General features: G+C 39.9%; 1 protein-coding gene across 8 annotated transcripts in view; it reads right to left on the bottom strand.

The window, feature by feature from the left end:
• LOC125775215 (polypyrimidine tract-binding protein 1) overlaps positions 1-22,487 on the bottom strand; it is a 308,123-nt gene that overhangs the window by 245,569 nt on the left and 40,067 nt on the right. For 2 of the 8 annotated variants that reach the window (XM_049445788.1, XM_049445799.1), the window contains exons 1-2: positions 18,779-19,377; positions 568-660 (exon numbers count right to left, since the gene is read on the bottom strand). The gene's annotated coding sequence lies outside the window, so the exon portion shown is untranslated. Of the gene's footprint in view, positions 1-567; positions 661-18,778; positions 19,378-19,439; positions 19,535-19,565; positions 19,591-21,506; positions 21,752-22,487 lie in introns of those variants that run through there. The other 6 variants (XM_049445790.1, XM_049445800.1, XM_049445791.1 and 3 more) reach the window with 5 other exon arrangements.

Genomic DNA, 22,487 nt, shown 5'->3' with positions numbered 1-22,487 from the left:
AGGTTTGGCATAACGGCGGTGTCTTCTCGCTTGTACTTTTGAAGCTAGTATTTGCGTTGATGAAAAGCAATTTGCCTGAAAGGTGTTTGGGTTTTGTTTCGGGCAAAAAGTTTTCGGCTTGCTGATCGAAGTAAATTTCGTAACGATGAGTGTTTGACTGTGTACAAGGTAGGTAAAGCCTTTCCCAACGGCCATATGTCATGTGGAAAGTTGTGCCTTGATGGTTTTTGGTGCTACATCCGTACAGAGAGAGAGATAAGCGAAGCATTACCCCGGCCCGCGCAAGTAAGTAAGTAAGCAAAGGTGACAAAGTCTTGTAAGAAGGGATAAAGTTTTTCTGTTGCCCTTTACATATATGTACATGTGTGTGTGTGTGTGTGTGGATGTGTACGTGTGTAGCAAAAAACACAAAACAAAAAAACCTAAAAGAAGATTTACAGCGGCAGAGAGGAAAACGTGTGAAGCTGTTGCGGTGGTAATACGGAAGCAACTATGATAAAGCAAAGCACATTTACCACATCATAAGAAAGGACTACGGAGTTGGTGGTTAAACCACGATCGGCTTACCTCGCTACAGGGTGAAGCTTTTTCCTTGTTTGTTTGCCTGTTTTTTTGTTTAGTTTCTCCTTCAAATTGGCGGGTGATTTTTTCGGTTTATCTCTGAAATTGAAAAGAAAAACAAGAACATGGTTATTTACAAGCGAGAAAAAAACAATCTGTACATTTCGTTCCACCTCATAGCATCAGACGTATTGTTAAGGTATTAAGTATGTGCTTTGGATTAATTTATGAAATGGAAGAGTCACATTTGGCTATGACTTTGGAACAGTGGGCGAAGAACGTTTCGGAAGGAAGGAACAATTTCTGGAAGATACTTTTGGACCATATTCCACATAACCTATCAAATTCTGATAGGAAAGTTATTTGTTGCTGATCCTCAACCACTAAGAGATCTTCACCAGGAAAATCTTTTGGGAACTGTCAATGTTTATCTCCTTTCTAGAAGATGTGAAGTACTCGATCCTAATATGAGTTCCGAGCCATCCATTATCCATCCGCTTTTGAGATTTCGTTCTCGTGGAAGAATTATGTCATCAGAAGCCAATGGCAGAACAATGTCCATTTTTGTAAAGGCTCTTCTTCATCAATTGCACTAGTTTAGTCGATGAAACGATAAGATCTCTTCGCTCTCGATTTTCATCTTACGTCTCTGCGGCACTATTCACTATATACAAGTCACTATTAAGACTTCTGCTATCAGGGAGCAGAACATTTCCAGAAATACAAGGATAAGTGTGGATCCGAGTGTGGATCCTATAGTTCCAACAAAGCTGTCAATGCAATGAACTGACATTATTGTCACAGAACAACTCCAAATGTACAAAGAATTCATAGAAAAAATCACTAAAAGTTTAACATTATAATACATACATTATAAGTTGTTTATGAAAGTGTTAAAAATATTTCTCATTTAGTAATGGTGATGAGCTACAAATAATTTGATCGAAATACAAATCTAAAAAATAAATAAATTTAATTCCTTCATCTCTTCCCTTACTCTCTTTCCATGATGTTTACAGTAACCCCAGCACAGTTTTAGCGCGCCTAAAATTTTCCCCCTTTATAAACCTTGAAGCAAAACCTTGGGCTGACTTTTGCACGAACATCACAAACACCAGGAAAGAGCAAATTTACATTTTTAAGTAGCTCAAACAAATCTCGAACAACCGAAAGCGGCACAGCATCAAGCCAAAAACCACAACAAAAAAACCGTGCCAAGGTATGGTGGTGGTACCGGTATAGCAACCTTCTATTAAAAATGCTTCATTGGTTTTCGCTGTATTCCGAGGCACCGATTCGTTTGTTTTCAATCTTGCCTTTACACGCCTTCCAGTCCAAGTGGGATTTTCCTTTTCAGGGGGTAACCAGGAAAAATGGTGATCCACCGCTACTACTACTTCGCTACAAGCTTGCTAATTTGCTCAAGTTGACTGCCGGGCGCCTTGTTTGTTAGCGGACGGATTTCGTTTCCTCCGGTAACTCCTCTTCGCTCGCAGTGGAGTGGCCAGAACACAATTGCGCATCCCTATCTTGTTCACCAGCCAAACCCCAAACGGAACCATTCTACCGTCGGCACCGTACAATGATGCTGCTGATGGTTTTTGCACCGTAGAAAGTTAGTGAATTTGAGGTTTTTGAGCGAAAAGAAAATGAAAATGCAAACGTACTGTAAGAAAGGATTGTGTTAGTTTCGAAGCGTGTACGGTTTGTGTAATGTTTCGAACCGAACCCTTCTTCAGCCGCCGCATCGGACAACATCTTCACCCTGTTCAGGTAACATGGTTTCTACTGAATAGTAGTTAGGTGGATTGAGTTTGCTTAAAAACTTGAAAAAAAATCTTGTACCGGAACGTTCCGGATGCGTTCGTGGTGAGTAAGTGCACCTTGACCATTAGCAAAAACCTGACCCTGCATGATGCCCGCTCGGTATATACCATTGTCGGTGGTACCATGTCAGAAGCAGCGAACCGTACCGTGGCTAGATAAAAAACTACCCATCAACCCAAGTAGTTCGCAAAACAGGATAATGAATATTTTCACAGCACTCCAACGGATGGACGCGCCCGGTAAAGCACTCGAAATCAGGAGAATTAATTTTTTAATTTCACTCGTCAGCTAGTCAGCGCTGGTAGGGCCCGGACATGGCATATTGTTCGAAGCGTAGTGCACGAAAAAAAAAACACCTGGAAGCATCCCTCTGTTTGAGGTGCAGCCAGTCAGTGTGCTTGCGTGTGACAGATAATTGGGAAATGGGGAATGCTTCAGGTATTCGACCCACGCTTTGTAGCGCAAGATATCGACACAATATCCGAAATGAATTGGGTACCACTGGGTTGGCCAACATCATCAGAAGCGCTTTCCAAGCAAGCCAATACATCCACAGTACCCGGTCGGGTTAAACTGTTGTCAAGAGTTTGTCCATAGTTAGTGTACAGTAAAAACAAAGCAAAAAAATCCAGATCTCGCACGCACTCTGTTTGCTCACCGGCTGGCTAACGTTCCACGCTGCTCCATATACAACGAAGAGAGGATGAATAAATGAGCGTACTAATAATTATTAATTAATTACATCACTGCGCATCGGACGGCCCGTTGCAACAGTGATGACGTTGGCGAAAAGGACGCATCGGCATGAGGAAGGAAGCAACGAAAAAAAAAGAATTTGCGTATGCTAACAGAAAAATATAAACATGAGGTTGATGTTTTGTCTCCCACCGGTGTTACTACCTACAGCAAAGCATGACCGCTAGCCAAGGGTAGATTGAACTGTCGACAACAGGTTACAAAACCGTATCAGAACCACCGTGAAAGGATACAGTGGTTTGATGTTTTTTTTTATATGTTTACTGTTAAATGAACAAGCATTGGGGAGAAGGGAAAAAACATGATGGGCCTCAACAACAAAGCATCAGGTTTTTATGTGAAATATCGATTCAAAAGCATAGAAAAGGCATTTAAAAATCTGGAAACAATATCGATCATTTGATAAATTATTAACTGTGACGTATGGTGACTAAAATCGAAAGGATGTTGATTAACGAAAGGATACAGGAACATGCTGGATTAATGAACTGGAATATTGGCGAACAGAATTGATGCACCGAACTCTAGCATTGTATTTAACATTCATCATGATACATTGCGTCTTTAACTTTCAGTGATTTCAAAGTGACATATTTTATTTTAATTTATTTGCTTTACTTTGGTGCTAAATTTATAAATCCGGTTATAAGAGATACCGTATCTCGGGAACTACCCGTATAATTATTCGCCGTCTCTAAAGAAGCGCTAGTGAAAGAACTTTTATTTACTAAATGTTCAAATCATCTGCTAGATACGAGTAAACCAAAAATCAGCCATATAGCCGTACTTCGTGTCGTCCGGTTACGATTGTGGAAACTTCTACAAGATTCGGACAATTCTGGAGATGGGAGAATCCGTCATTTGAAAGCCTGGTTACGGGCGATCGTTTTAAGCGACTTGAAGAACCAACAGAAATTCAAACGGTGGGTACTTCTTCGATTGTGCATTGGGCCGAAAGGATCAGCTTGATCTGGTCAACTGGTCAAAAAATCGGAATTGGCAATCCTAACCATGCCTAACCTCACAACACGGACCAGCTCCACCTGATCGAGGATTTATGGGCGATCGGTTTCGTTAAGCTTAAGTTGACAGTGGTTCAGTTGCAGGGGCGCTCAAAACTTATAAATACAGCAGAAAAAAACTGTGAAAGAAACTCGTCCAAAATTCGCGAGATTGGTCATTACCGTACACATCATCTAATTAATTTTTGAAAGATTTTAATGTTTTTAAAAAGTAAATTTTAAGTTACCTTATAATACTTCAACTTATAATACCTCAACAAATCAACGAAATGACTGCTGCGAAACTATGCCACAACTATGCTCACAAAAAATGCTTACTAATGAATGATGTTAGCTACGTACACATGCCAGAAAATGTTAGCTCCAATGTTGTTTTTTTGCTCCTAAACTATGAAGCTAAAGGATCATTCATCAGGATGCTATAAGGTTGAAGGCAGAATATTAAACGCATTCTCACCATCCCTTCCATAACGATGATTAGTTTAAATTCAAACATTACCGTAACCGTTTGTTTTTTGCTGGCATGTGTAAGGCCGGTTGAGGAAATTTCACTCACCCTGTGTGCTGTAACACGCTGCTACAAATGAAGGTAACACATTTAGCCGATACAGCATTCGCTGACTTGCGTGCGTACGTACGGTATTTCCTACCAGTACGAGAAAGCCAAAATCCTTAACGGTGGTATTTTACTGACATTGCGCATACGTCAGGTGAATTTAATGGGAGGAAAGAAAATAGCTTCACCGAGTGACTTCCCAATACGCCAATCGCGAAATGATGTGTGTGGTTTGTGGATATAAGTGCTCAAAACCACCCCCCCCCCCCCCCCCCCCCGATACTCGAGACTCGTGTGCATCACCTTTGCCGGATGGGAACTAATTGAAGCATTGTGATGAATGTGCGAGAACTGTTTCATTAGGTTGCTGGTTGCCACAAAATGATGAGGCCCCTACACACCAGCGGTGCTAGTAGTTGATCGGTATTATTGCAACATTCTTGAAACAATTTCAAATGAAGTTTCATTGTTGGAAATGGTGGTTTGAATATTGGTACGATAATTACTAGAGCATTACTAACACTTCTGAACGTATTAAAATGTTTCGAATAAAGTCATGTCAAAATTCATGTTTGTAAATGTAGTAAATCATATCTTAAAGTTAAGGTTTCCCTTATAGACGATATCGTTAAAGTGAACTTTATAATCATCATAGAAAAAAAAAGTAAAAAAAATATTTAAAAAAATTAATTCTGACTTACTAGAAAATTATATATTTAATTCTTTTTAATTTTTTTTTAGCATTTTTATAGTTTGCCGAAAAGAAGTACCAAGTTTTCATAATTTTCATTCCTCAGCACCAATACCTGGTGCTATGCTTTGGTATAGCACCAATTTAATTAAATATTTCTTATATTACATTTTTTTCTCATCTCAAAATTCATTTGAATATAAATCATTCAAACTACCATAAATTAAAAAAATGTGCTTTACTTAAAACAGCACTCAACTACATTAACACCCTCACTACCTGCAACAGAACCAGTTAGTTCCAAACGAAGCATAAATTCATCAGTCACCGTTTTCCATCACCAAACCATCATTCTACCAGCACGTTAAGTATAGCAACACTGCATCTAATGATTTGTTACATCCATCCATTACATCTGTACCATCCGAGCATTGTCATCGTTACAATTGCACTGTCAAACCTTTGTGCACCATGGCAAATTGAACAATTTCACCCGAAGGCACACGGTTCGGAATACGGTGGTTCATTTCAATAATTAATCGCATTCGCTTTTCCGGGCACTTTATCTAGGGAGGTGAGCAAAGATTGCCCTTCGGTCGGGTTGTTGCCGTTACAGCTTCCAGAATCCAAAGTCCCCGTAGATGATGGTACACGAGCATTCGTCTGTCTGCTGTAGGCTTTTCTTGTGGATATTTGTTGTACCACATTACATTGACTCGAAAATCGCTGCCACAAATCTGCTGCGGTTGTGGCTAAATTCACAAACAATCGTCAAACAATTAACTCTGCCAAAGTGAAAGCTCTTTGCTTGGGATAGGTTCGCCGCTAAGCTATCCTTCCATTACAGACGCCATCGAGAAGCTCGGTGTGATTACTACACAACCAAAAAGCGGACATCCACTGTATTCCATTCGGGAGCGGTGGGTGGCTGAATGTATGCACTGGGACCATTCCTTCCTATCTTCACTCCCTTCTCCACAATTCCATTGATTGTTTCCATCTGCAGCAGATGCATAATGAACTTCCTTTGTTGCGTCGAACAAAGTTCTTTACATCGGAAGTTACCTTCGGTAACCTGCGCATGAGTCCAGTCCAATTGTAGCCCGCGGGACTGACGAGGTCAAGACATATGACGAAACAAATGGCTGCCGGTTGTACTATCCCTGTAGTCTTCCGCGCTGCATAACTTCAGGCGTGCGGATGTTAATTTTTGGCCGTTAAATGGACAACTTTGGGATTAGTTGCTGGCACCAGCAGTAGCGAATCGTGTGGATATCGTGCGGTCGGATAACGAGATGTTCGGTTCGTATGTTTTGCTGTGTTTGATGCACACTTTGCATATATCCTGGTGTAGCGGATATAGAGAGAGAGTCAAAAGAGGTCACCAAAAGACCAGCTGCATGACGTGTAACGATTCAATCAACTTTCCATTTGGACGTTAGTACCAGAAAGCCGCAAGTAATAAACTCAATTGTATTTGTTTTTTTTTTTTACTTCCGACTTATTCACACAGCCACGTAACATACAGTTGTACATACGTGTAACACGCTTCTTTATCTCTTAGCTCTCGCCCACAGTATCCGTCGTTAGTCGTTTCCTGTTTCAACTGTGTAACAACAAAAAAAAAAGACTACCATTCATACCATTGGATTATCCCTAATACTCTTTACATTCCGTTGCAATCCCATGAATAACTTGCATCGTGCACATTTTCATAACAGTTGCTCGTTTCGGGGGCTTAGCGAAAGCACTGTATACGTGCACCTGTCAGCGGAACGACTTTCTCTAGCCACCGTTACCTTTCCCAGCAAATGGTTCCCTTTGCATCGGGTGGCACCACCTAAAGCTGTGCTTCTCGCACAAGCTGATAAAATTAAACAGAGCCACTCACGATCGAAACCACATCTACCGGGCTTTCGCAAAATCCTTCTCCCGATGACCATTCGAATGCAGCCGGACACTTGGGATATGGGAGTACGGTACAATATTGTAAATAGTTTAAATATTTATGAAGTGTTGTATGTATGAGTTTTGTCTCACCTCGCTAACATACGTCTAAGAAGATCGTTTCAATATTTCGTAGTAAATTTGCTTCATACGGGAGAACATTCGATGAAGTTGACAATAACAAACAGTCTTAAAATTTATATTAAAAACATGAGAAAAAATGTATCCCTTTTATTATTATAGTGTAAATGTTGAATAATTTTTTTATATTAAATTAGCAAATATTAAGTTGAAATGGTTTTTTTTCAGGAACAAAGAACAGGCTTATTTGTATGATGAAGATTTGATTTTGAAGGGTTGAAACTATCATAAAATATAGTTTATTCATAAGTCAGCCATAGGAATAAGGCTTTGTTTATATTTACAGGCTTTTTCCAAAATACACGACATCGGATTAGCAAGAAATGCTAAGAACATTACGAACAAATTAGGCATCTTTGTAGCTTCTATAGAGATTATAGCTCTATACATACTCAACTCACTCAGACGAACCCCCCAGTGGTGTAGGTACGTGTTAGCGGCATCTGTCTTACACGACAGGATCAGGTAGTACTTTTCATCCGGTTCATGCTGGTCATTTCTGGCTTACTAGACTTACGCAGGGATGCGCGCTCCAGATGGGATTTGATAACCGGTCCAGTCGTGTGGAACCCGTGCCGTTTATCACATACATCACCGGGCCGCCCCCTAAGGGCTCTTGCTGGATGTAATTAAAGTCAGCGAAAGCCAGAAATGGTAGGCAAAACGCGCTCTTTAATTTGACGTAAAAACAAAATGAATTAAAAAGTCCTGTTTTTTAGGTTATTTTTTCGAATCCATTTTAGAATGTTAATATTAAATACCAGAATGAATCCATTTTAGAATGTTAATATTAAATACCAGAATAAATCTTTTATTATCTTGTTCTTGCGATAACATTTAAAAGAATTGTCCTCAACTATATGTTTAAAATATATTCACCTAAACAGCTGTTAGTACAAATTCAGAATCGAATTTAGAGTTAAATAATCAAAACAAGTACGAAACTATTAAATAGCTATAAAACTTCTACCATAGTTGCACAGCAAACATATAAGCGCAACTATATACAACGCTGTGCTTACACCACTCAAGATTAAATCAAGATAGGACATCATTTGCAATTTTCCCGCCTACTCATCCGTCGGGTATTCACATTTCATACCGATTACGATCGGACATTCAGATTCTGGCCCGGTTTTGCCCAACACAATGGACCTTCCAGGATCTACGCGAAGGCGATTGCAAATACCCCATGGTGCGGTTGCAAACGATGGTCCTTGCTAAACGCGGGCAGCATGAGAGCAAACCAAACCGCAAATTACCAGCAATTATGCAACGGGATAATTTGCAATCGGGTTTATGCAACAGGTACTGGTTTGGCCGGGCCGAGATACAATTATCCACAAAACAATAGTACTCGCGATAGCGTTTCTCCTTTAGCCGACAGTACCGCGAACCTTGCACGCGTATTGTTAAAATACGTTTGGCCACTTAGCCTCGGTGTCCTCGCGTTCCGCCGCTTCCGGCACTCAAGGGGGCTTATGGTTGGTATCCAGCTATCGTTTGAAGCGTGTTACATCCTTGACAGTGTGCACAGTTTAAAGGTTAGTAGAAAATAGAATTTAATTTATTTATGTGATGTAGGTTTAATCTGTTTATTAGTTAAAATAGTTTATGCAAAATGTTTAAAATTATTAACAAAAAAAAAAGCGTTTTAAGCAGTTAAAACGCCTAAGGTATTAACTAATTAACGTTTATGAGTATTTTCAGTACAGAACATGACAGTTGTAACAATCCTCAAATAACACTCAACAACGGTACGCTATTCTAACGTTTTCAAACGCCTCGGACAAGAAAATACCAACCATAAATATAAATCTAAATAAACCAACCAACCAGATCAACCGGTCACTTCGCTTCCGGCATCCAATCGACCTAAATGGATCGTTTTTGCTCCATCGTCCATCGGATGGGATGGGATGGCATCCCTACGGTCTATTGCTGAACCGATGGACCGACTAGTACGGCAAAGCCGGAAAGCGATCACACTAAATAAACTAGCACAACTAGAACAATTGCAAATGCGCTGGCTGCATTTATCTGCATGCTACTCAACCGTGATTATCCTTCACAGTTTACTTCGTCCATTTGAATCCGTCCGTTGATAACACTACACTAAACTAATGGGAAAATGGATCTTCATACATAAGCCGTCCTGTATGGTACAATTTGTTGTGCACACACAAAAAAAAAAACCTTGGTGCAAAATCCTACCAGACCGAGGATGTAGTGCAAATAAAAAATAAATAAATAAACAATACAACACGCACACACATACGCACATTACCATCGAATAGGCATAAAATGCAGGACACGCACCAAAACCATGGCACCAGCACACTAACTGGTGAGTGTAATCCAATTAAATGACAAATAATTATACCGTAAATTGTGATTTAAGTCTCCCAACGCTTTCGGGCGTACAGAGAAATGCAATTCCACCGGAGAAAAGGGACGTTTGGTCGGAAAATGGAGGAAACACCAAACCACCGCTAGAAGACAAATCCATCCAACCGGAATCGATAAAAACTCATTAAAAGCCAGTTTTTCCTTCTTTGGACGGTGCGTGAACAGAAATGTTGCACGCCCGCGAGGGAGGTAAAAATGGAGATTGAAGAGTAAATCGAAAAAAGGGGTTGAAGTGTGGCACAGGAATAAATGAACTTACCGCACAGGAAGGTTGAATCGAAAGCCCATCAAGCGATTTGGGGATAAATGTTCCAATGGACGAATTATAAAATGAGCAAAAAAGAAAATTATCAAACCTGACCATACTTGAAAGACTGTTTCGTTCCTTTTAAATGCCAATACCAAACGAACGGTCCGTCTTGGTATGGTGAAACGCACCCCCCCTCCCAAAAGTACCTCTTCAAATGTCGACCGGGTGACAATTCACCTGGCGTCCAGAATTTACGACTGGATCCTGTGACAGTTTACCGTGCGGCGGTAGAGTTTAGGGTCACACGACGTTTAGAGCATGATTACAGCAATATCGATGACCGGAAATGTGAGCGGCGAAGAATAACGGATGGTGGAGGATTTGCTAATTTTCAGAGGAAAACCTATCCAACCGTAATGAAGGTATCGCCGTATCGCAGGACAAGATTAATTGTTCGTACCAAAGGCACGCATTAATTGATCCGTTTCTATCCGGTGGGAAGATTTGTGGAGACGGCCATATTGAAGTACTTAGAGATTTATGACGAACGCTGCGTGAAACTAGGAGGCTTGTAAATATGAACGGTTGTATACAGAGGCATAATGATTCTGTACATAATATTATTTTTTAAACATTTTTTCTAACTGAAAATTAATGTAAAATAGATAAATGAAATTGGTCGACTACCAGTTCGTTAATAGGATCATTTATGACATAATGGCTAGACTAGTTTTGCCATAATCCGTACTTTGAAGTTGTTTAAGTGTTTTTAATTTTTTTAATGTATAACTTTTTATGTCATATGTTAATCGAAGATAGTTGTTTCTTGTAGTCTAATAAGCTTTTAAAAAGATACAACTGTTCCTTCAGGAAGGTTGTAATGAATAGACACGTAGGAGCGAACACGAACAGAGACATACTAAATTCATAAACATTGTAGACCTGGCTGAAGACACCTTCATTTAAGTTCGAAAGTTAATAATGAAACTCTCGAGAGTCCTGTCCTTAGCATAGAAATACACAGCACTGAGCAAATTTGGCGCGTCTATCTCATCACTGATCAATTCGTCAAGTCGAGAGAGTCTACAGATCTAACAAAAGACTTCACCTGGCGTAATCTGAGCGTGTATCGCCACGTCTCCATCGAAGATGTCTAATATCAAATCGGATTGCTAAACTGTCTCGATACATATACAGACTCTAAATCCGTGCTGAGAGACACTAGACTCTAGTAGCGTGTACCAAACCTCAGAAAACAGCTTTTGGACAGTTGGGATCACGAAACAGTTTAGTGACTCTGAATAGCATTTGGTTTCAGCGGTTGAATATGTCTGTCACGTGCGGCCTAAAGCTGAGAGTTTTATCAAGGAGTATCCATAAATATTTTACATAACCAGTGCATTACAGCTGTCCAACAGTATGGAGGACTTTGAGAATGATTACATGACATTTAGCTACCGATTGCGAGACCAGGAACTAAACATATCTAGGGTATGCTAAAGATGAACGTAGTTTCACAGCAGCAAACAGCTTAACTTCATCTGCGTACATCAATGTCTTGTCAATGTCTGGCCGGTGAGAAGTAGAAAACCTCATTGACATAACGGAGAAATTATAGCAGCCCAAGGTTGCTACCCTGAGGAACTCTGGAGTTCCTCCGGATTTATTTCAACCTATTAAATGATAGTCAAAATAAAGAACCATTGCACAATAGTAAAAGAAAATTAATACTTTACTTGACTTAAATGTTCAACGTAGTCGCCGTTGGGTCGTTATCGAACTAAAAGTAAAAGTCCTTTCTCACTACAAATAAACCCTGTTTTCAGCAAACACTATCCCACAACCATACGCGCTATTTCGGGACGTACACAAAGTTATTGTTTGGCTTTTCTTTTATTTTGGGTGTAATGTTTTTCTTGCTCTAGGGTAAACATTTTCTTTTCACCAAACTAAAAGGTTTAAAATTTCCTTTGGAAATCGACAAAATGTACCTGGAACAAGCTGGTTTTGGGTGATGTTTTGTGTTTTTTAAAGTCTTGTTTCTTTCCAAAAGGTGATGGATGGTGTGGTAAATATTACAGCAATAAGTATGGGAAACATTTGATGTGAGAGATTTTTAATGTAAAATAGAAATTCAATAGAAATTTCTATTAACGGTTTGTATGTAATTCCTATTGAAAATATATTTTTTCTCATAAACAGTAGTTATTTTATCATACGAAAACTTTTTGTTTTAATGCAATTTCATTTCTAAATAATCTTCCTCAGTAGCAACACGTCTAAGCCCTGTTCCTTATGAATAAAAAAAATTTTGTTAAGTATTGTTTCCTAATCCATAATGCTGGAAACATAAACCTTCCAAAAACAAAGTGCAGCATTAGTTTCCAGAGAAAGAAAAGAAAGATAAATTCTGATAAAATAACAACGTCTCTTGAATCCAAAAGCAAACGCTTACAGCTCAACATTACCATTGAACCACACAAATCCTGCTGAGGGTCTGTTCTTCATAAGACTGTCACTACTTTGGCTAGCTGATGATGGCTGAAGAAGCAAAAATATCTTCAAAGCAACGTGTCGTTTAATGGTGTCCCGTAAACCACAAAAACCACATCGAACGGATAGGCGACTAAAGACTCGAGGTGAAAGGATTAGTAACTTCAAACGAAAAATGGAAACACCATCAGCTTATGCTTTACGTGATGGTAAATGTGTTTTAAAGAAACTGAAAGGGCAAACGGAAACGTTGCAGTGTCCTGAAGGGTAGAAACTGGGAAAGAAGACGATGCAGTTCCTTGCATGAGATCAACGGCTTTCTGGACGCGTGTGACGATCGTGACAAAGAAACATTTTTAAAGAACCAGAGCGACTGTATTTGCTATAAAAAATGATTTCATGCACGGAGTGGGACAAACACTCTACGCATGTAGAACAATACCAATCACTGTAAAAGGACCTTCAGTTTGCTGCGGAAGGATTACATCGTAACGGATGAAAAGGTTAAAAGGTTGTCTCCCTACTAACCTACACAAAACCCCAGCCCAAACGTTTTCGTTCGCTTATCTTCCGGTGTTCCGACTAGTGTGTTCCCTTCGAACCGAACAGACCAATTTCTTACACCGATTCCGAGTTCGTAATCGTTATTGGAATGAGAAATGAAATGGTTAATAATTTATCGCCGACAGTACGATACGTGGCCACCGTGTTTCTTGGTCCAAGCATGATTAGAAATTCATGGGAAAATAAATGTTTTACACTAAAACCCAAACACACAACAAGCAGAACGTTAGTGATGGGTGTGGGAAGATGATTTCAACTACCGAATAACCGGCTACACCACTGCGGCGTAACGGAACCATTTGCTCCGGTATATTATCGACCCTGATATTGTGAAGAAATGTGGAGACGAAACCCGGCTACCATCAAACCAGCTTCCAACCTCACCTTTCCAGAGCATCAAACCCGATGGTAACGGTGGTGCTCAGGTGCAAAACTATTTATTTATACCCTGGGATGAATTTGCTATCCTTCAACCTCCAACTTCCATGTCCAAAGCTTGTGAACACGTCACGAATGTGTCTTTTGCGTTAGGCGCGTGCAACTGAAGCTGGTGGAAATAGAATCCCTGGCCTGGCCGAATGCGAAAATTCACTCAAACGTCAAAAACTTTGGTTAAGACGAACGATGTTGAGCAAAACGAAACAAACGCTAGGAAAAGAAAATAGTGATGGCAGTGAAATGGCGCCCATAAGTCCATGGAACGTTGGTACGTGATGTGCGTCGGTGGGGGGGTCAAGAAGGTGCATGAAAAAATGGCACCTTTCCACGCGCATCCATTCCCGTCGGGAGACACAAACAAATCCAACGAAATAACTAACGGGTGGGGCCACGAAGCCATTCGCACGCGAACACTCACCGTTGATCCTTACGGTTGATTCAATTTCAACACCTCCAGGACTCCTTGAAGGAAAGGAGGAGGGGTAGTTTGGATATGGTGGACCCGTCCCGGATCGATAGATGGGATATGGAATGGGACCCGAGTTTGGTAAGGTTTCAGACGACCACTGGTGATAGACCGGTACGGTACCGAGGGGAAATTACTATAGATTTATCTTCCTTAGTCTCATCTCTTGGATATCATTTTTCCCGGTGTTATGAACCAAAGGGACCCCCGTCCCCGGACTAGACAAACCCTCCGCTACGTTGTGGCTTCACGGTCCAGTGAGGCCTTCGAGCAACCGTGGATAAGTGGGTATTGGGAAAATGTTTTGAGCGGTAGGAGTGTAAGGGGGTGGGAGAGGGTGTGGGAGGGGGTGTGATATTTTATGGTAAATTACCGACCGTTTTCGCCGTCACGAGGTGATAACTTTTCTTCGTTGCGCTTTGCAAGTTACTAGGTGATGCGTTTACCCTGGCAAAGTCATCCGGCATAGCCTGAAACTGATGACACCATCGGCTCGGAAAGGGTTATGGTGGGTTTTGCCTTTTTGTTTTTTAGTTTTATTTCACCGTATAGTGTAAATCTTGTCATCAAATCGCCCTGCTTATGATGCCGCTCGATCATGTCCGGTGTAATTGGATAAAAGATGATGGCCTATACACCACCGCAGCGCAGATGTGAGGATAATGGCGTATTGATTAGATGTTCAAATTTTAGTAGCAAACATTTCTTACCGTACTGAAGGAACGATTTTGAGATGTGAAATTCGTTATCGTGAGAAAATGTGGCTGGAAACTGGTTGTTAAATAGGAAATTGAGCCTAACGATTTCGATACGTAACGAATTTGGAACTAATTGTCATAATAAAGGATATTATTGTAACCAGTAATAAAAAGTTTTTATTCATAGAATAGAAAATACTATTTAAAAAAATGCCAAACAAAAAATGTGGAAGGTTAAGAAGTTACCCAATTTTAGAAGATAAGATACAATTGCAGGTATTTCGCGAGATGCATGGTACATCTTATACGTGGAATCGCAGATACAAGGATTTTAAAATTTGACAGCTCAGTGGTTTTATAGTACAAAGATTAAGCAAATAAGTTAAAATATGGTTGTCAATGTTTTCTAGTTCAAACAAATAAATTTTTCAATAATTTTTGTTATTGATTTCTTTAAAAAAATTGCCTAAACAGCAAAATGCATTAAAGTTAGAGAAAGTAGTTGCTTCTACAACTGTCAATTTGACACAAAATTTTGCTGGGATTCGACATGAAATTCGTTGAAATTAGATTTTTGAATACTTTGTATGGCACAACAGGATCACGAATCCCAAGAAACAAACAATACACTGATGCCCATTGTTATTGTAACCGGTGTTGAATGTCATCTCACCCGCTGGGAGCATTGTGCAAGTGTTTCGATTTTAACCGATTAAAAAATAGTTTTTTGCTGTCTCTCTCTCTTTATCTGCTAAATAAACCTAACGGCAAGAGTGTCAGGCCACCTAAATAGACTCAATCATGAAGGTAACACGAGCACTGAATACCTGTATCGATGTTGAATTGGAAAGAGTTGAATGCAAGCGATCGATCGTTGTCAGTGTGAGGCTTTTGTGCACGATAGCGAAAAACATTCACGCAATGTCGTACGGTACTGAAACGACAAAACAAAAAGCAAAACAAACTAAATCGGTACACATAAAGTGTGCCAGCAGCCACGAATGAATAGACCAGTCATGAACCATATGCATGTCATGTTCATTGAACGAAGGAAGCAGATAAATGGGGAGAACAAAATAATAGTAAAAATATGCGCTTCTCACAGGTTCATTGATATTGATGGAGGTTTTTTTGGAGTTGGAAAATTTATCCAGTTTTATTATGTTCAGAGTTGTTAACTTCTGGTCGATGAATGAATACGATCGTATTCTTTGGAAACGTTCAAGCGTGCGTGATGGAGGCGCCTGGTAGCTGTTGTAAGATAAAAGTAATAAGACAGCTGTTGTAATAGTAAATCTTGTCTGTGCTGAATTGATAATGTTTTAGATCTTTTAATTTCTGGTATGTATACAACATGCTCAACAATATGCTGTTGTGTAGCTGTTCGAATGTAAATTGATTTTTTTAAACCAATTTTATCGCCATGTAAGTTCATTAGGAGAAAAAAGCAGTTTCTTTTTCTACTTGATATTTGCCAGTTTTTCACATTCATTTGCTAGCTTTTTTCGGGAATTTAGCCAGTACTGTTCATGGGCATACGATCAGGTTTTACTAAATACATAATTTTTTTTTATTCTTATACAACTTGCAACAAAATTAATATACATAAAAATAAAATAAACAACCAAACGAAACAAAAAAAAATACGAATATAAAAATGGCCAACATGTTCATTTTGCAAACACTTTTCCGGTTACGCGAACATTATTTTTTCCAATATCCGTTTTGTTGAACCGCCTCACTTTTCAAAACTGCGCTCACACCTTCTCCCACCTTCTCACCCGGTACACCATTTGTACCCGAATTTACCTTTTCGCTTTACCAGTGCACACAAACGATTTCTACCATTTCTTACAAGTTACGACCGTATTCCCTGCACTGCCATATTGTTCCACACTACCGGTGAATAATTAATGTAATCTTACCGGCATAACGGTGAACTTTTCGCAGACCTTCGCCGAATCACTCAAATGTGTGTGTGTGTGTGTGTACACACGCAAATAGAGTCGAATGTTGCCTTTTTTTTTGCATTCACTTATCGAACGAAAAGAAAAAAAACCGATGCAGGAAACCTCGCAGAAGGAAACAGCACCATACGCATACCGCGCGCACGAGCTTTTCCAGAATATGGAGGAAATTGATATATGCATGATACTGAGATTTATGAGCCACCGTGCCTGGGTGGGCATTTTTGGGTAGCGAGTGCAAAATAAAACAGAACATTTGCCCGCGCTTCACAATCGGGCAAAAGGAAAATGCGGATGTAACGTGTTCCGTCTGTTTGCCAATGGGTTTTGGGATGGATGATACCGTCGGCGCGTGTGTTCAGGTGTGTTGTTTAATGTATGAAAAAATAATCACGACTGCAGCAAAATTTTGCAATGACTTGTAGTGCGTTTCACGTTGCCGGTTTTTGCGGTGGAGAGGAGTGGGAAAATGTTAAAGTAAAAATCACCACCCAACCTTTCTTCTATCGTACTATGGGTTAAAGTCACGTAAAGAATGTTATTTTAGGGAAATGTTTTCCACCTTCAATCGAGAAGTGTGAAAATCAACGTAACGAAGCGAACAAAAAAAATCCACACGAGTAAAAACGTCTCTAAAATAAAAAATAAAAACGCAACAAACTCACCCAACCATCCCAAATAGAGACATCAAAAGCCCCCCGGATCGGTAAGTGCTCGGGCAAACTCGCTCTTTAGCCAAAAAGGGGTTCGACCCAGAAGTCAATCGATTAGATGCCACCATCGAGCGTGTCTTTTCCCATCAGAAAGCGAACTCGGAACGTACGGCGCTGGTGTGGAACGATTACAGCAGTAGGAGCTAGCACGGTAGAATAGGTGGGATCTTTATTTTTAACCCTATCCCTCTGCTGAACCGTACCGATTTAGTGAAACACTCCGGGTGAGCATTCAGTGCCCTAAGAATGCCTTATACCGAAAAGGTGATTGTGTATTTGTATGGAGCGAACAGAAGCGCCTGCCCTCATCATACACGCCTTTACCAATATGCTGGTGCCTGGTGATGCTGCCATAGCCGAGATATTGATTCGCTTTACTGGTAGGATAATCGGCACCGATCCAGTGACAAGTGTGACACCACCACCAAAGCCTATACAAGGGCCAAGCAAACCGGCCAGCAACAGGGTGACAATTGCGTCCATGCGCAACACACAAAGGACAGACTTGCAACACTGTCCACCAGCACCACCACCCCATGTCTGGGTACGGTTTATCCATTTCAAAATGGGAGGGAAATGGAACGAAGTTTTGGTCTCGTTTTTTCTCCCCCATCCCCACCTTTAGATCCTGCATGGGATCCTACATGGATGCGGACAAACGATAACAGACGTAAGAGTTTGAGATTAGATTTGCATTGGTAAAGAAGGCCGTACCATCAACAATGGTGCACGGTGATTGTTTTGTAGATGTTGCTGGTAGAAATATTTTTGTTATTGATTAAATTGTTGCTTTTTTTCCCCCTATTGCTTGAAAGTTCAGAAACATTGTGCCCTTGTGTTGCAAAAATGGTAGATTTAAATTTGCTTGAGTGTGTTGATTTTATGTATTGATTTTTTTCGAATTGAAGATTCGAATGCAATTTTATGTTTCATGTCATTAAATTAATTTTAAGCATAAAGTTCGTTTATTGGAATTTTATTTTATCGTAATAGATTGAAATATTAAACTGAATTTTTCAACGAATTTATCAAAAAAATTTCTCTAATTTTTTTTTATTCAGATAGGGCCTTAGAAATTTCTAAAATTCTAAATAACGAAAGTCTAAAAAAAGTATCTAAACGAAAGGAATAAAAACATAAAAATAACATTAAACAGTAACAGAAACACATCATTAAAATTGTGAAAACATTTTATTTAGAACAAAAAAAAACAACCCCGATAGCAACACATAATTAGACTAGCAGCAACGCATTATCAAACTGTAATGTAATACCGTACCTTCTTCCAGTAGCAAACCAGCAAAAACAGGAGCACCTGACCCCGGGTACTGGTGAAAGTTTGCTGTCTTTCTTTCTTTTTTGTTTTGTCCCTTTTCCTCTTCGTCCTAGCAACAGTTTCGCCAAGCGTAATTCGCGTAACACACACCGCCAAGGACATTCACCGTCCGTCGGTCCCAGGGTGGTGTGTATCAATATCACCAACACTAAGAAACATCGGTATCACCAGCCGATTAAATACCGTGCGAGAGGGATCACCTTAATCACTGGCAAGTTGAATTCCGTTGCACCACCAGGATGCGCCTCCGATGCACCAACAGTACGCAACTCCCATAGAGAGAAAGAGCGAGAGAGAGAGCTTTCTTTTGATGGATGTTTTTTTTCCACAGAACTGTCTTACGATAATGCTTTTAGCCGTATGTTTATGTTGAAACCCTGTTTTTACGCACAATTCCACTTGTTAGAAGCTACAGGTTAAGTGAAAATTACGCCACGAAAGCACACCACAGACGAACGAACCACATTTCAGGTGCTTTGTTTTAAGATACGGTTTGGATATGAGTATTTTTTTGGTTCACAAAAGCCCTACTAAGGGTACTTTAATTTACATTTTATGTTTATGTTAATAACTCCATTAACTTTATTGTTACACACGCACGTACACTCACTGACAGAACCACCACTAACCGTTTAGTGTGCTGTATTTTTTCCTTTTTTGTTTTGTTTTGAACGGTGCAATTTTTCCTTCAAATGACAACTAAAGCGATGAGAAATAGTGAGACACTTACGAACGGTTCAGCAGTGTGCGTATCAACCGTACCAGGGCCAGTGATAGTGTATATCCGATCCGCCGCTTGTTGCGTGTGCGGTAGTAAGCATCAATGTGCCAAAGCGAGAGTGTGTACACACAGGACGATGTTCCGATATCTTCGCACCCGCTGCCGTACGTGTGAGTGTATGCGTGAGCGCAAAGCGATAAGGGATATCAAGCGCGTTCTTTTAAAAATACACGCAAGCATAACACGACGCACGCACACACAGCATCGCACGGGCAGCAGTGAAAGCGATATACACCTTGCGGATACGGATACGCGGAAGGTTAGGCAAACGGGGATAGGATTCTTCCGAGCAAGGGGTGCAAGACGAAGGTGCAAAATTCCCGGGGATGAAATGTGATTCCTTCGAGTTGACTCACACAAATAGAGAGCAAACAAAAAAAAGCGACACGACTCACTGTTTCGTTTTCTTTTCCATTTCGCTTGCGAAACCCTTCTGTCACTGGCACGATGCAAAAAGCATAAATCAACTCAGTAAGTGCGGTAACTCATTACTCATTCGATAGCAAGGACGTAAGATGGCAAATGTTGGACGTTGCACTGCTTGCAACACACAACACAACAAGTGGCCACTACCATTCCGCCCAAAAATCTCGACTGCCCCGAACCGCCCGTATCATTAACGGGATGGTTTTCGTTTTTCTTTGTTTCCTATATCGGTACTATCGTTCTTTTTTTGTCTTCCCTCCCGACGTGCAGTACACGCCAGTGTAGTAGTGCGCCGTCTCACTCGTTATCCTGTTGCACAATGATGTCTCGTTCAGGCTCACTTCCACGGTCGCTAATGTGAAAATACGTCACTCTATCTTTGCTAGACTCTTTTGTTCGATAAATGATTTTTTTGTAACGTATGAGGACAACAATAACAAAAAGAGCACACACACACACGATAACGATTGGCCTGTTGATTTTGCTTGTGCACTGGTAACTCTACTAAGTAATAGCGAGAAATAGTGCGAGGAGCAAAAAAAGACACACACGATAGTGGAACTATTTGTTTTCGTCACGATTTACTCACGCTCACTTTCAACCCGCAACAATTTCATTCGAATCAATCCGGATGTACAGTGGGTAAAATGTGTTGTATTGATTTTTAATTTATCTTTGTTTTTTTTGAAATATTTTAGCATTAAGAAGAATAAGAAAAATAATAATAAAGAATGTAATAAAAAAAGTATTTCACACAAATTTTGAATTTTTAAATAATTTTTATGAAGTACCAGGCGCCTCCAGCAAATTTAAAAATTATTTTTTAAACATTTTAATTTTGATAAATCTAATAATGTGAAATGTTTCAATGGCATTAAAACAAAACTACAACAATTAACAATCCTTCACAATGTGTATTATAATTAAAAGTTGAAATATCCCAAACTTGGACATAATGCAGCATTTTCCCCACTGTGCACCTGTGCTGCAGGATGTTGCTCGTATATTATTGTTTTGCCTCTGTGTTTTTCTCCACTCGTACGCACACTCAGACGCACCAACCGGTGATAGTTCACTAATACAATCGTACGAACCACCCTCTTGGGGGTAATATACCTTTCGCTTCCAGTCCCCGGGAACTACCAGAATTTGGTACACACCAAACCACAATAAGAAACTTTATTTTTTTTATTATTGTGATTACATTTCTAGCCTTATATGCTTGCAATGTTATAAACAATTTTGATATGTGAAAATCACAATAAACTTGTACGAACTTAAAATTTACAACCATACCAGCTGTCCTCGCACAACCGTATGTATTGGCTTGTTCGTACACCCATTCCATTCGTGTGTGGCATGAAGTTTTCTCTTGTAAGTGGACAAATGACGTCAATGATGCACCACCAGCCCGCAGTAAACAACTATCGTCACTTTATCGCCCACTGCACTGCATCACGTTACCTTATGCTGTGCAGCCCCGGTGTAAAAGAATGCACCAAGAGAAGTATTTTACTAAAACCAAACACGTTCGATTGTTGCCGTTAGCCTTACTGTCACAGTTACATGTTTTCTAGCTTCTATCGGATGCCATTTACACTACGGAAACACATTAAACGGATCGTATTATGATTTTGCTACGGAAACAATGCACAAAGAACCAGACACATTCAATGGGGTGTAAAATGCACGGGGCTGTTTTCCTTTCTATACAGATTTTGACAGCTCTCCAGCAGCTAGTGGTAGTGGTACGTTGGTGCGTTCACACACATACCACTGCAAAGGACAGGCGTACGCAGTACGTGTAACGACGAAAGGACACGTTAGGATTTTGTCTTGAAGCGTGTGAGTGTTTGATTTTGCGTTTAATTAGCGCTTGATTTGAACGACATTTTTCTAATAAGTTATCGAACAATTATATTTCACGACGTTAAGTAAGACCAAGTGTTAATAAAAATATATGCCTTTTACATTTCAAATTCTGTTCAATTGTAACCAGTTTCAAACTCACCGCCAGAGTGCGCCCGAATCATGGAAAACAAGTGAAACGCGAATGAAAGAATAACGGTACGAAACAAATAATTTTATTGTAACTTTTACGTGGTTTATTGATAGTCTTGATTTACACTGTGGATTATACTATCTTATTTAACTCATGACGTACAGTAATAGCATGCAGAATGTTATATATCATACTGTACACAAACGCAAATTAAGGGTTGTCGAGCAGTTCGATTCGAGTTGCTCGGTAGTGGCTCTGGTGGTTGGTTTTGAAACTAAAACATTCTGTTTATTTTTGTTTTCAGGTTTAGTTATTTTTATCACGTGGTCGTGATCATATGTTTCAAATCAAGATACTCAAATCAAATAGAGAAATCGCAAGACGAAACAATAGTGTATGATGTAGTTTGGAGGGGGCTTTGAACTGTATATGTTACAATATGT

The sequence above is a fragment of the Anopheles funestus genome, chromosome 2RL (assembly GCF_943734845.2).
Source record: "Anopheles funestus chromosome 2RL, idAnoFuneDA-416_04, whole genome shotgun sequence".
NCBI classification, from domain to species: domain Eukaryota; kingdom Metazoa; phylum Arthropoda; class Insecta; order Diptera; family Culicidae; genus Anopheles; species Anopheles funestus.
The sequence above is the reverse complement of the archived record's forward strand: the minus strand, read 5'-3'. Positions and strand labels throughout refer to the sequence as shown.